Here is a 12,513-nt window from a genome sequence, read left to right on the forward strand (position 1 = left end):
AAACGGACTAATGCAATGAATAGGCCTATATACATGTATTGGTTTGAATGGTGTGTTGGATTCAATGGGTCTTACATTGCCTGAGGTTTTATGCATGGCTCCATAAAGCCCAGTCATCCTATGTGGACTGGGAGTTGGTAACATGAGCTTTGATGCTCATGTATTTGCAGTTTTTTAGTTATTTTCTAAGGTGATGCTTGTGTAGGCTATAGGCTACTTTCTATCAATCACGAGATATATGTTTACCATCGTATCGTCACGAAGAAAAACACGTAATAAACATGTTGTTATTTTAACCCATATCTTCTAACGACTGGTTCGTTTCTTATAATGTGGCCTCTGCATTGGGCCTATCTATCTACTGTGTCATATAAATACTGCTATGTTCTTGACATCCATAGACGCGTAGACCAATCTATGCTCTTCTATGCTCTACAATAAGTCAAATCCATTCTACAGTAGTTAACATTTTAGATACTCTTAAAACATGATGAATGAAGAACGTAATGTAAGGCCTTATAATTTAGACTTTTTTAATTGACTTTGCATCAAGTTATGATATTGAGATAAAATGTATATGTAACTAAATATCATATATCTTTCAGACAAGGCCGGCGTGTTCCTCCACTGTATAGGCCTAAACGCCTGTTCTCTTCAGTTTTTCATAGCCAGACATATGCTTTCTTGTTCTGTCATAGTTTTACATCAATGTAATAAACATATCGATATTGTGTTCAATATTGACAACATGCCCTTGTTTACATACGGTATTCAATTTACAACACAGTTAAACACATTCAATTAGTCTCTATCTGAGACTAATAAGCATCTTCAATCTGTGCATCTCTCAAGATTCCACATATTTAAATCCACTAGATCAAATATTATCCTATATATTGAATAAAATCAGGATATCAAAATGAGCTAAACGTATTTGGAAAATATACTGCCATTCTGAACAGCTTTAACATAATAATATATTTTATATGTGCCTTGCACCGGGTGGCGTATCAGGCTATAGTTTTGTCCTCGTCTGCGGACCTTTATACATAAACAAGGGTGATTTCTCTAATTCTGTACCCTATTTGGTTAACAGGAAATGGCTATTTGTTGTTCTGCATGTCTTTGGACTAGCCGGTAAAACCGTAAAAATGTGCCGATGTTAAGATCACTTTGGTCAATCTGACGCGTTCCGCCCTAAGGGCTTTGCTCTGGACAGGGGCTCAGTGCGTCATTTGCAATGTGGAGACTGTTGATCAGCTCGCTAATTACACCTCTCTCTCTGTTCCTCTCTCTCTTCCTCTCTCTCCCACCCTCTCTCATTCGCCCTCTCTCTTCCATTCCCAGAGTGCATATCGGGAATAGACACACAAAGACATGCGCACTCAACTTAATCAGCCATTTTTTTTAAACAGGGCTAAAACGATAATAATTAGCAGAATAAAGACATATCGGATTTTCATTTCCTTTCCGCAGTTTCTCGACCGCTCCACAACCGAAACTGAGAGGCTGCAGTCGAGACATCTTTTTCACCGATCGGACCCAAAGGATTGCTTTCATACCGCTTGCCATTTTGTATGTTTATTTTTTTTCAATAAAGTTGGGAGGATTATACATTTTTTCCCCTTTTTCCATTTTTGTGTTATCATATTTCGCAACTATTGGATGTGACTTTGTTTTCAAACCAAAAACAGGAGAAGAAAGGGAACGAACTGCGGGGGGTAGAAAGTAAGTTTTTTTCTATAACTTTTATTGAGTAGTTGGTGTTTAATTCAGGTCAAATATTGAATATATTTTTAGGTGGATCCCGCAGAATCTTTGACAGCGCTCAGCAGATAACAGCTGTTTTCACGTGGTATGTTTTCGGCAATAGCCCAGCCCAGCTTTGCCTTGGAAAACATCGCATGTTGAGGTGTTTGTTGAAGTCCTGCTTTGGTTTTACTAGCAGAGAATTGTCACGGGCCAGACGAAAGCCTTTACGTGAGTGTCATTGCCATTGCTGCCTCGGCCAAATCTGCTCTCAAAGTTTGCTAGGGTTTGTCTCATTCCGATCGTAATGTCATATGATCTGTGAAATACAACGGAAAACAAATCGTTACATGATATCAGGTATTTCCCCGGTGTGGCTTGGTTAATTACGGCGCTAGACTAGACGTAACGAGGTCCGATCTATGGTGGTCTAGGATACGTGAATGTTTTATCCCTGTTGTCTTCCCCCGGTGAAAGAGTTCTGCCTGGTTTCAGTGCTGGACCACTTTTAAAAGCTGGACCTGACGGTTCGGCAGTTAGGCTACAATGTATCCATTCATTTGTTTTCTGATAATGTCGCTATCTTCCTCACGTTATTGTTACGTTTAACACCGTATACATTCTTAAACGACGCGAAGAGCAACACGATTTACACCGTCACGCTTATATATTGTTTAGATAGATACATGTATTGTCTTTTTAGATTATACTATTGAGATTCAATGTATGTTCAATGTATAATGGTCCTACAATTCCCAATTACCTGCTGTGTGTAAAGGAGTAGCCATTGTACCGAGCCGTGGGGTGGCTGTGTGGCCGGGGAAGGAGACCAGTCGTTGGGCTACTGATAACACGCAGGTCCCCTGGATCCAGAAACTCACGGTTCTTAAATATTTTTGATAAAATCAACAAAAAAAATGGGGGAAAAAGAGCATAAGAGGCCCAAACTCTTCATTATGTGTTCTCTATTTTCTTTACTCATGTCCTATTGCCGTAACGTAAGATTTATGTTCTCCCCATTCATTCGCTTTGGTGGGTTCATATTTTTTCTCCATATAATGAATTGTCCTTGCATTGCCAGTGATGAGGATTTAGCCCAGGCTTCGGTGGTGAGTTGTCTATGCATGCTGGTTGTTTAGTGTAACTTGGGGTACAGAGGACAGGTGAGGAGAGGGGCCGTGGTAGTTTTTTTTGCCTGATGACTGACTGGTTTGAGGTAGAGTCTTGGCTGGGATTGGGACACAACAGTGTCAGGGACATCGATCGCTTGCATTAAGAGAGCAAAAAAACAACAAAAAAACACGGGGACACGAGAGGCAGCTTCAAACTCTGGTATGTAAGGTTGTGTGTGTGTGTTTGCGCTCTCCGCTCGCTCTTTCTACGGCACATCAACAGCATGATGATGTTTCTACTGGATTTCAACTACGGCTTTCTCTTCTTCGGCATATTAGGACGATTTTTAAATTTCTTTGTTTTTGCTTTGATTTAAGGGGAAATCATTTGAGCTATTTTCGGGTATTTGTAGTTCTTTAGCTAGATAAATAACTTTGGAAACAAATGCATCCACCGTTTGTATTTAATGGATATACGATCTTTTTTATTAAGGACTGTAAGCAAAAATGAGGACTGCAGAAATTATTTTTACCATTGTACAGTTTTGTATACAATTATTTTGATAAATATTTGTATTAAATTATTATTATTATTATTATTATGATTATGCTGCAATAGTGGTTTGGAACTATGACTTGCATATTTTAAGGACAATTCCAACGAATTACATTTGTTAATTTTTGTGCATGAATGAGTCTGAGAATTAAAGTTGATATAGCCTATTTGACACCATTAAACCGTTAAACATTTATCTGAATAGTGGTGATTTGGGAGCAATGGGTTCAATGCTATGTAGTAAAATTAATGTATGCTACTAATATTTTATTTCTAATAAGCTACGCAACACTCCATTTAACGATGTTAAAACGCCCAAAAATGAAATTATGAGAAAAGATGGAAAAATGTAATTACAGTGAGTTTCGTCAGTATTTGGGATGTAATTGTCTCACAGAACATGGTTACGTGTTTTCTCTCTCAGTCCTGTTCTTAAGGCAATGCTACTGGACCTTCAGTTTGTCTGACGACTGCGCCTTGGTTTTGTTTTACTGTGATGATGAATATTATTATTATTACAGCAATATTATTACTGTGTGTGCGCGCGCGCACGCACGCGCCTGCGAAATAAAGCACATTACACTGGGTTTAAAGCAAGCCTGGGTTTAAAGCAAGCCTCGATAGGGGATTGAGGATGTGTTTGACCTATACTGCCAGTCTTGGAGGACAATTGAAAATGAAGAGTAAAAGCTGTAATTGGTTATTATCAAAAACAATGCAAGGCGTTTCAGTACATCAATGTGCTTACAACAGGAGAATGTAAAGGTTGCAGAGAGTGATAACATAATATATATAACAGCGCTTCTACATCTGCCTTGCTTGCTGCTTGGGGTTTTAGGCTGGGTTTCTGTGGAGCACTTGGTGACATCGACTGATGTAAAAAGGGCTGTATTAATACATTTGATTGACATTTGATTGTATAATAACACGTGTATTAGTGTGTATAAAACACATCGAGCCAATGATGACAGGAAGGGACACAAAACAAGAGACAGCCTCATGGTTCTTCTATGTAAAGGCTTATAGTTGAACTGCATTTAAAACTCACAACATCGTGTATTAGTGCTTCTTATATGATTCAACATCTTCCACAGCTAACAGCACATTTCATCATTACAACCTTAATCAAGGTGCTACTAGAGAGAAAGACAATAGGGGGAAGAAGAAGGGATAGGAGAAGAGCGGGAGAGGGGCAGGGAGAGAGAGAGAGAGAGGGGCAGGGAGAGAGAGAGGGAGAAGGGCAGGGAGAGCAATAGAGAAAGAGAGGGAGAGGGGCAGGGAGAGAGCGAGGAAGAGAGGGAGAGCGGCAGGGAGAGAGCGAGGAAGGGAGGGAGAGCGGCAGGGAGAGAGTTAAAAGAAGAGAGGGAGAGGGGCAGGGAGTGGGACAGGGCAGGGAGAGAGATAGAGGAAGAGAGATAGGGGGAGAGGGGCAAGGAGAGGGGCAGGGAGAGAGATAGAGGGAGAGGGGCAACGAGAGAGATGCAGGGAGAGAGATAGAGGGAGAGGGGCAGGGAGAGAGATGCAGGGAGAGAGATAGAGGGTCAGGGAGAGAGATGCAGGGAGAGGGGTAGGGAGAGAGGGAGAGGGGCAGGGAGAGAGATAGAGGGAGAGGGGCAGGGAGAGAGATAGAGGCGAAACATCCCTATAACTCTTCCCGGGCAGGCAGGCATATCCAGCTGGAAGATTGGCCCCAGCCTCTCTTCGGGTCGACGATGTGTCATTTCCACCCAGCCTCATCATCCTCTACCTATCTGATATTAATGGGAAAATCAATATTTCAGGGATTAAATTTCCCTCCTTCATTTTTTATGGTTTCTACCTCAATAAGTCTCTCTTCTAATAGATGGAAGTCAGATGATTTAAAATCCTGAGAGAGAGAGAGAGAGAGAGAGAGAGAGAGAGAATTGCTACAGCCCTATCTTCCTGCATTTTAATGTTTTTTTTCTTCCTGTAGATCTCTATAGGACGTAGTCAGGAGGACTATATCACTGCTATACCGATCAGACTAAAGCTAGAAAGGGGAAACATATGAGTCTGGTTGAATACATAAGACGGCCTAGTAATCCAAGTAGTAGTTGTTACTAAAGAGAAGATCCCTTACACACACACACACAGGTTATTTCCAAATCCCCATCATTGAATGCCACGGTCGGGTGAACAGAATGACTTTGTACACACCAGACAGTCAAGTAGGATTCTCTTTTTTTTCCCCCTTCATTTTTAATGAAAGGAAATGGAAATATCTTGGAGAAATTGTAAATGTTGGTGTTAGATATGTGGTTGGTGTGTGATGAATGGAAGTTAATGAAATGACCTAGCGGCAGCAGTCTGTAAGGTTATACAGACACAGATTCATTACCGTAGTCATACGCATCTCATTTTCACATGGAATAGACTGTGACTCCTGTGGCCTAGCAGACCTTCATTAAGAGACAGTATACATGTGGACACGTGCTCATTCCACCTTCCTTCCTCTACCATCTGGTGTGTGTCAAACAGCTGTGTGATTTTCATATGTGCTAGGGGTATTGTTCTCCGTTTTTCACCGTATTAGACTGACCTAGATTGAGAAAGGGATAGCTATTGATAGAGGGACAGAGTGAGACAGTCCTGTGTGGCTCAGTTGGTAGGGCTTGGGTTTTCCAACGCCAGGTTTTAGTGGTTTGATTCCAACGTGAGGCAAAGTACGTGTATTCACTGAGTACTGTACGGTGCTCTGGATAAGAGTGTCTACTAAATGAGTGGAATGTGAAGAGAGAGAGAGAGAGGGACGATAGGTTTGTAATCGCAGCAGCAGTGACGCTTGGCTTGGATTCACAGCTATTAGGATGTGAACAGCACAATCTCCCACATCCTGTTATTAAAACACTCATATTATGTTGTCTTCCTGTGCCTCCAGTCCTTCATTTCATTTTTCCCTCTTTGATTTCATTTGGGATGAGGTGTAGGATGGTGTCAGTCAGTGATCTTTGTAATGGTTTTAATGTGATGTTAGAGATACACATCGGTGTAATACAGTCCACACTAATTCTCTACTTCTCTACCCAGTCACTCAGTTTAAAGGAAACAACCTGGTTCTCTCCCCATACAGTCACTCAGTTTAATGGAAACAACCTGGTTCTCTCCCCATACAGTCACCCAGTTTAAAGGAAACAACCTGGTTCTCTTCCCATACAGTCACCCAGTTTAATGGAAACAACCTGGTTCTCTCCCCATACAGTCACCCAGTTTAATGGAAACAACCTGGTTCTCTCCCCAAACAGTCACTCAGTTAACAGGAAACAACCTGGTTCTCTCCTCATACAGTCACTGAGCTAACAGGAAACAACCTGGTTCTCTCCCCATAAAGTCACTGAGCTAACAGGAAACAACCTGGTTCTCTCCCCATAAAGTCACTGAGCTAACAGGAAACAACCTGGTTCTCTCCCCATACAGTCACTCAGTTTAATGGAACAATCTGGTTCTCTCCCCATACAGTCACTCAGCTAACAGGAAACAACCTGGTTCTCTCCCCAAACAGTCACTCAGTTTAAAGGAAAAAAAGTGGTTCTCTCCCCATACAGTCACTCAGCTAACAGGAAACAGCCTTGTTCTCTCCCCATACAGTCACTCAGCTAACAGGAAACAACCTGGTTCTCTCCCCAAACAGTCACTCAGTTTAAAGGAAAAAACCTGGTTCTCTCCCCATACAGTCACTCAGTTAACAGGAAACAACCTTGTTCTCTCCCCAAACAGTCACTCAGTTAACAGGAAACAACCTGGTTCTCTCCCCAAACAGTCACTCAGTTTAAAGGAAACAACCTTGTTCTCTCCCCATACAGTCACTCAGTTTAATGGAAACAACCTGGTTCTCTCCCCATACAGTCACCCAGTTTAAAGGAAACAACCTGGTTCTCTCCCCATACAGTCACTCAGTTTAAAGGAAACAACCTGGTTCTCTCCCCAAACAGTCACTCAGTTTAAAGGAAACAACCTTGTTCTCTCCCCATACAGTCACTCAGTTTAATGGAAACAACCTGGTTCTCTCCCCATACAGTCACCCAGTTTAAAGGAAACAACCTGGTTCTCTCCCCATACAGTCACTCAGTTTAAAGGAAACAACCTGGTTCTCTCCCCATACAGTCACTCAGTTTAAAGGAAACAACCTGGTTCTCTCCCCAAACAGTCACTCAGTTTAAAGGAAACAACCTGGTTCTCTCCCCATACAGTCACTCAGTTTAAAGGAAACAACCTGGTTCTCTCCCCAAACAGTCACTCAGTTTAAAGGAAACAACCTGGTTCTCTCCCCATACAGTCACTCAGTTAACAGGAAACAACCTGGTTCTCTCCCCATACAGTCACTCAGTTTAAAGGAAACAACCTGGTTCTCTCCCCATACAGTCACTCAGTTTAAAGGAAACAACCTGGTTCTCTCCCCATACAGTCACTCAGTTAACAGGAAACAACCTGGTTCTCTCCCCATACAGTCACTCAGTTTAAAGGAAACAACCTGGTTCTCTCCCCATACAGTCACTCAGTTTAAAGGAAACAACCTGGTTCTCTCCCCATACAGTCACTCAGTTTAAAGGAAACAACCTGGTTCTCTCCCCATACAGTCACTCAGTTTAAAGGAAACAACCTGGTTCTCTCCCCATACAGTCACTCAGTTAACAGGAAACAACCTGGTTCTCACCCCATACAGTCACTGAGCTAACAGGAAACAACCTGGTTCTCTCCCCATACAGTCACTCAGTTAACAGGAAACAACCTTGTTCTCTCCCCAAACAGTCACTCAGTTAACAGGAAACAACCTGGTTCTCTCCCCATACAGTCACTCAGTTTAAAGGAAACAACCCACGCAGCGATTTGTTTCACTCCGATTTCAATTTCCTTTGACGATCTCAGTTTTTAGAGGCTCTGTTTGTTATGATACATAAAACAAAATGTCAGAATACTGAGGTGTTTTATGCAGCCAGACGTAATGAAGAGATGAGGAGAAATGAAGAACATACATTCACCGTCGATACGGTTGTTTGAGAAGCGTGTGTGTGTGTGTGTGTGTGTGTGTGTGTGTGTGTGTGTGTGTGTGGTGTGTGTGGTGTGTGTGGTGTGTGTGGTGTGTGTGGTGTGTGTGTGTGTGTGTGTGTGTGTATATTTGAGAAGCGTGCACGCACGCGTGTGTGTGTGTATTTGAGAAGCACATGTGTGTGTGTTTCAGAAGCATGTGTCTATTCCTGGTCTGTGAGAGTATGGTAGCGTCAGTACTGTGGTCCCAGGGCCTAGAAGCCTGTAGCAGTAAAAGCCAAGAACTCAGGAGCAGCCAAGCTTAATGTCTTAAAGAAGGGGGCATTCTGTGACTGTTCTGGGGCAGTACCACTGAGAGAGAGAAAGAGAGAGAGAGAGAGATGTAGAGAGAGAGACGGAGAGCGAGAGACGGAGAACGAGATAGAGACGGAGAGAGATACTGAGAGAGAGAGATGGAGAGAGAGATGTAAAAGACTTGGAACAGGTCCAAGCCTCTTGTAGCTCCTGGGGGTGGCTGCTTGTGAATATGCACACATTTAGTGTAATTAGCAGCTAATTATATGAGCATATGCAAATGATCATATGGAAGGGGGCATGTACCGCCAGAGGGGTGTGTGTGAGGGGGGGAAACAGCTCCATTGTACTGCCGTGGAACGGGCCAGTAGTAATGGGTCTGGAGGGGTGTGTGTGTGAGGGGGGGGATCGGCTCCCTTGTACTGCCGTGGAACGGGCCAGTAGTAATGGGTCTGGAGGGGTGTGTGTGTGAGGGGGGGATCAGCTCCATTGTACTGCCGTGGAACGCGCCAGTAGTAATGGGTCTGGAGGGGTTGTGTGTGTGAGGGGGGGATCAGCTCCCTTGTACTGCCGTGGAACGGGCCAGTAGTAATGGGTCTGAAGGGGTGTGTGTGTGAGGGGGGTAAACAGCTCCCTTGTACTGCCGTGGAACGGGCCAGTAGTATTGGGTCTGGAGGGGTGTGTGTGAGGGGGGGGGGGGGGTCAGCTCCCTTGTACTGCCGTGGAACGGGCCAGTAGTAATGGGTCTGGAGGGGTGTGTGTGTGTGAGGGGGGGATCAGCTCCCTTGTACTGCCGTGGAACGCGAGGGGTCTGGAGGCAGTTGTTCCACACCGCCGTGGATACGCATAACAGCCAATCTGATTTACGCCTGGAAGCGGTGTGGCGGTGTGGCCAAATTGTATTAGTTGCCAGTGAAACCTGGTTAATTGTGCTGACTAATGTCTAATGTCCCCTGGTTGGTCGGTCGGATTAATGACTCATGTTTCACTTGTGCCGGAATTTACATATGCAAAACGCTCCCTGCCTGCCTTAGTTCCTCATCTGGTGTGTAGGAGTGACAGAAGGGAGTGTGAGAGAGAGCTGCAGCTTGTAGGCTTGCGGGTGTGGGGCATTGATGTGAATGTGTCTATCGGTGATTTGAATGTGTGTGTCGGTGATGTGTGTGTCAGTAATGGCGGCGTGTGTGTCGGTGATGGCAGTGTGTGTATGACAAGACAACAATTAGTGCATGAGTGTGACTTTTAGTATTTGTGTGTGTGTGTGTGTGTGTGTGTCAGTAATGGCAGCGTGTTTGTCAGTGATGGTAGTGTGTGTATGACAAGACAACAATTAGTGCATGACAGCTGTGTGCATGAGTGTGAGTTTTAGTGTGTGTGTGAGCGTTTTAGTGTGTGTGTGTTTGTGTAAGTTTTAGTGTGTGTGTGTGAGTTTTAGTGTGTGTGTGTGTGTGTGTGTGTGAGTTTTAATGTGTGTGTGTGAGTTTTAGTGTGTGTGTGTGTGTGTGTGTGAGTTTTAGTGTGTGTGTGTGTGTGTGTGTGAGTTTTAGTGTGTGTGTGTGTGTGTGTGTGAGTTTTAGTGTGTGTGTGTGTGTGTGTGTGTGAGCTTTAGTGTTTGTGAGTTTCATCCATATGTGGTCAATGTTAAGCAGCGTTGTTTAATTTGTTTCTGATTAGTTGTCCAGGCTCAGACTCTGACAAACAGAAAGTCAGACAGAGGAAGACGTTTCCCCAGGAACTTATTGTATCCCCTTTCTGCAATGACCCTACATATTTAACAGACAAATACATTCTGCGATCATCTGTTAATTCAGAGAGAGACAGAGAGAGAGAGAGAGAGACACAGAGAGAGACACAGAGAGAGAGAGAGAGAGAGAGAGAGAGAGAGAGAGAGAGAGAGAGAGAGAGAGAGAGAGAGAGAGAGAGAGAGAGAGAGAGAGAGAGAGAGAGAGAGAGAGAGAGAGAGAGAGAGAGAGAGAGAGAGAGAGAGAGAGAGAGATGTTAGGTGCTAGTACTTCATCAGTTTTTTTACAGAAGGGTAAAGTGATGTAATTGCCTTTCAGAGCTAGGAATGGAGTTTCATACAAGTGTGAAAGCATCGGAAGAGGTTTTGCATAATGCCTGCCTGGTGGTTGAATGGGTCATTGAATGGTTGACTGAGTGACAGAGATGAAAGCGAGATGAAATGCTCTCTCGTTTCCTCTCTCCTTTCCCATTTTACTCCCTTTCTCCAGCCTCCCTTGCCGGGTAGGCAATTTTTTTTGTCGATGGGCAGGAGAACATCAAGCTCAGGCTCATATTTCCTGTACGCGTGTGTGTGTGTGTGTGTGTGTGTGTGTGTGTGTGTGTGTGTGTGTGTGTGTGTGTCGTCATGTGAAGTAATAATGGGACTGGCAGGCTTCTGTAGGCCTCTATACAGAACAACCAGAGCTGTGGCATGGGGAGGAGAGGACCCTACATCTTTGTTTGGCTTGATTGTTTGGTAGCAGGGCTAGTTGTGTGACTTGTGAGTAATGCTTCGAGTTACATACAGACTGGACTTGGACGAGACGCGTCATCAGAATTCCATCTGGTGTGTGGAAATGATCAGTGGGGCGATACACAGAACCCCACAAAGGGCGGCATGGCCGGTTTTTGTTTTTCTATCGTCCGGCAGGATCCTCTTTCACTCTCTTTCTCTGACCTTATACACGCTGTCCCTTGTTTTTTCATCTCTCGCTTTTCATATGCTAATGAGAAACGAAGGACAGGCTGAGTGGTGGAGGACAAAGAGAGGCCTTTTCTCGCCCTCTCTCTCTGTCGCTCACTCTCTCTGTCGCTCTCCCTCTTTGTCTCTCTCTCTCTCTCTCTCTCTCCCTCTCTCTCTCTCTCTCTCTCTCTCTCTCTCTCTCTCTCTCCCTCTCTCTCTCTCTCTCTCTGTCTCTCTCTCTCTCTCTCTCCCCCTCTCTGTCATTGTACCGGCAGTAAAGTATTGTCTTTGGCGTGGTAAGAGGAGACTAATACATTCACTACGATCCAGTCCTCAACACACACACACTCACTCACGCACACACACACACACACACACACACACACACACACACACACACACACACACACACACACACACACACACACACACACACACACACTCTGTCCCTTATGAGCTTGTCCAACATGACATAGACAGAGTTGTTAAGGAAGATCCATGTTATCAGGCGGATGTAATTTGTAATTTGTGTCCTCATTGAAAACCTTCATTATTCAACACTCCTGTCTAAATGTTTTAGTTGCTGTTGGTACAGCGCCAGTCAGGTCTCTCTTTCTCTCTCTCTCTCTCTCTCTGTCTCTCTCTCTGTCTGTCTGTCTCTCGCTCTCTCTCTGTCTTTCTCACTCTCTCTCCCTTTCTCTCTATCTCCCTCCTCTCTCTCTGTCTCTCTCTCTCTCTCTCTCTCTCTCTCTCTCTCCCTTTCTCTCTATCTCCCTCCTCTCTCTCTGCCTCGGTCGGTCTATTAAGAAAAACAGGGGGATTTTTATTTCCTGTCTATTCTGTCATTTCTCAGGCTCTGAAAGGCAGTTTTGCATGCGGTATCTGACACACGATATTATGGATGGATTGACATGAAGCAAAATATTTCAATTGGACTATTTTGTTTTTTGAAAAGGGGAATTTCATAGCGGTGAAAAACAACACAATATTGTCTTTGTGTGTTTGTGTAAATAATTTGGCTCTTTATTTGATTTGTAGTCCTTACGGTCTTAGGGTCAAACAGTCTTCCCCATCTCTCTGTCTCTCTGTCTGTCTCTCTCTCCCTCTTTCTA

The 12,513-nt window shown here is 43.9% G+C and overlaps 1 protein-coding gene across 5 annotated transcripts in view; it reads left to right on the top strand.

Annotated features, from left to right (window-relative positions):
* The window catches only part of LOC110489594 (zinc finger homeobox protein 4), a 151,293-nt gene that overhangs the window by 2,262 nt on the left and 136,518 nt on the right, over positions 1–12,513 (top strand). For 4 of the 5 annotated variants that reach the window (XM_036943708.2, XM_036943709.2, XM_036943710.2 and 1 more), the window contains exon 1: positions 1,273–1,728. The exons of the other annotated variant lie outside the window; for it this stretch is intronic. The gene's annotated coding sequence lies outside the window, so the exon portion shown is untranslated. Of the gene's footprint in view, positions 1–1,272; positions 1,729–12,513 lie in introns of those variants that run through there. 5 annotated transcript variants of the gene reach the window in all.

Source organism: Oncorhynchus mykiss, chromosome 15, assembly GCF_057628025.1.
Source record: "Oncorhynchus mykiss isolate SJ-2025 chromosome 15, ASM5762802v1, whole genome shotgun sequence".
NCBI lineage: Eukaryota > Metazoa > Chordata > Actinopteri > Salmoniformes > Salmonidae > Oncorhynchus > Oncorhynchus mykiss.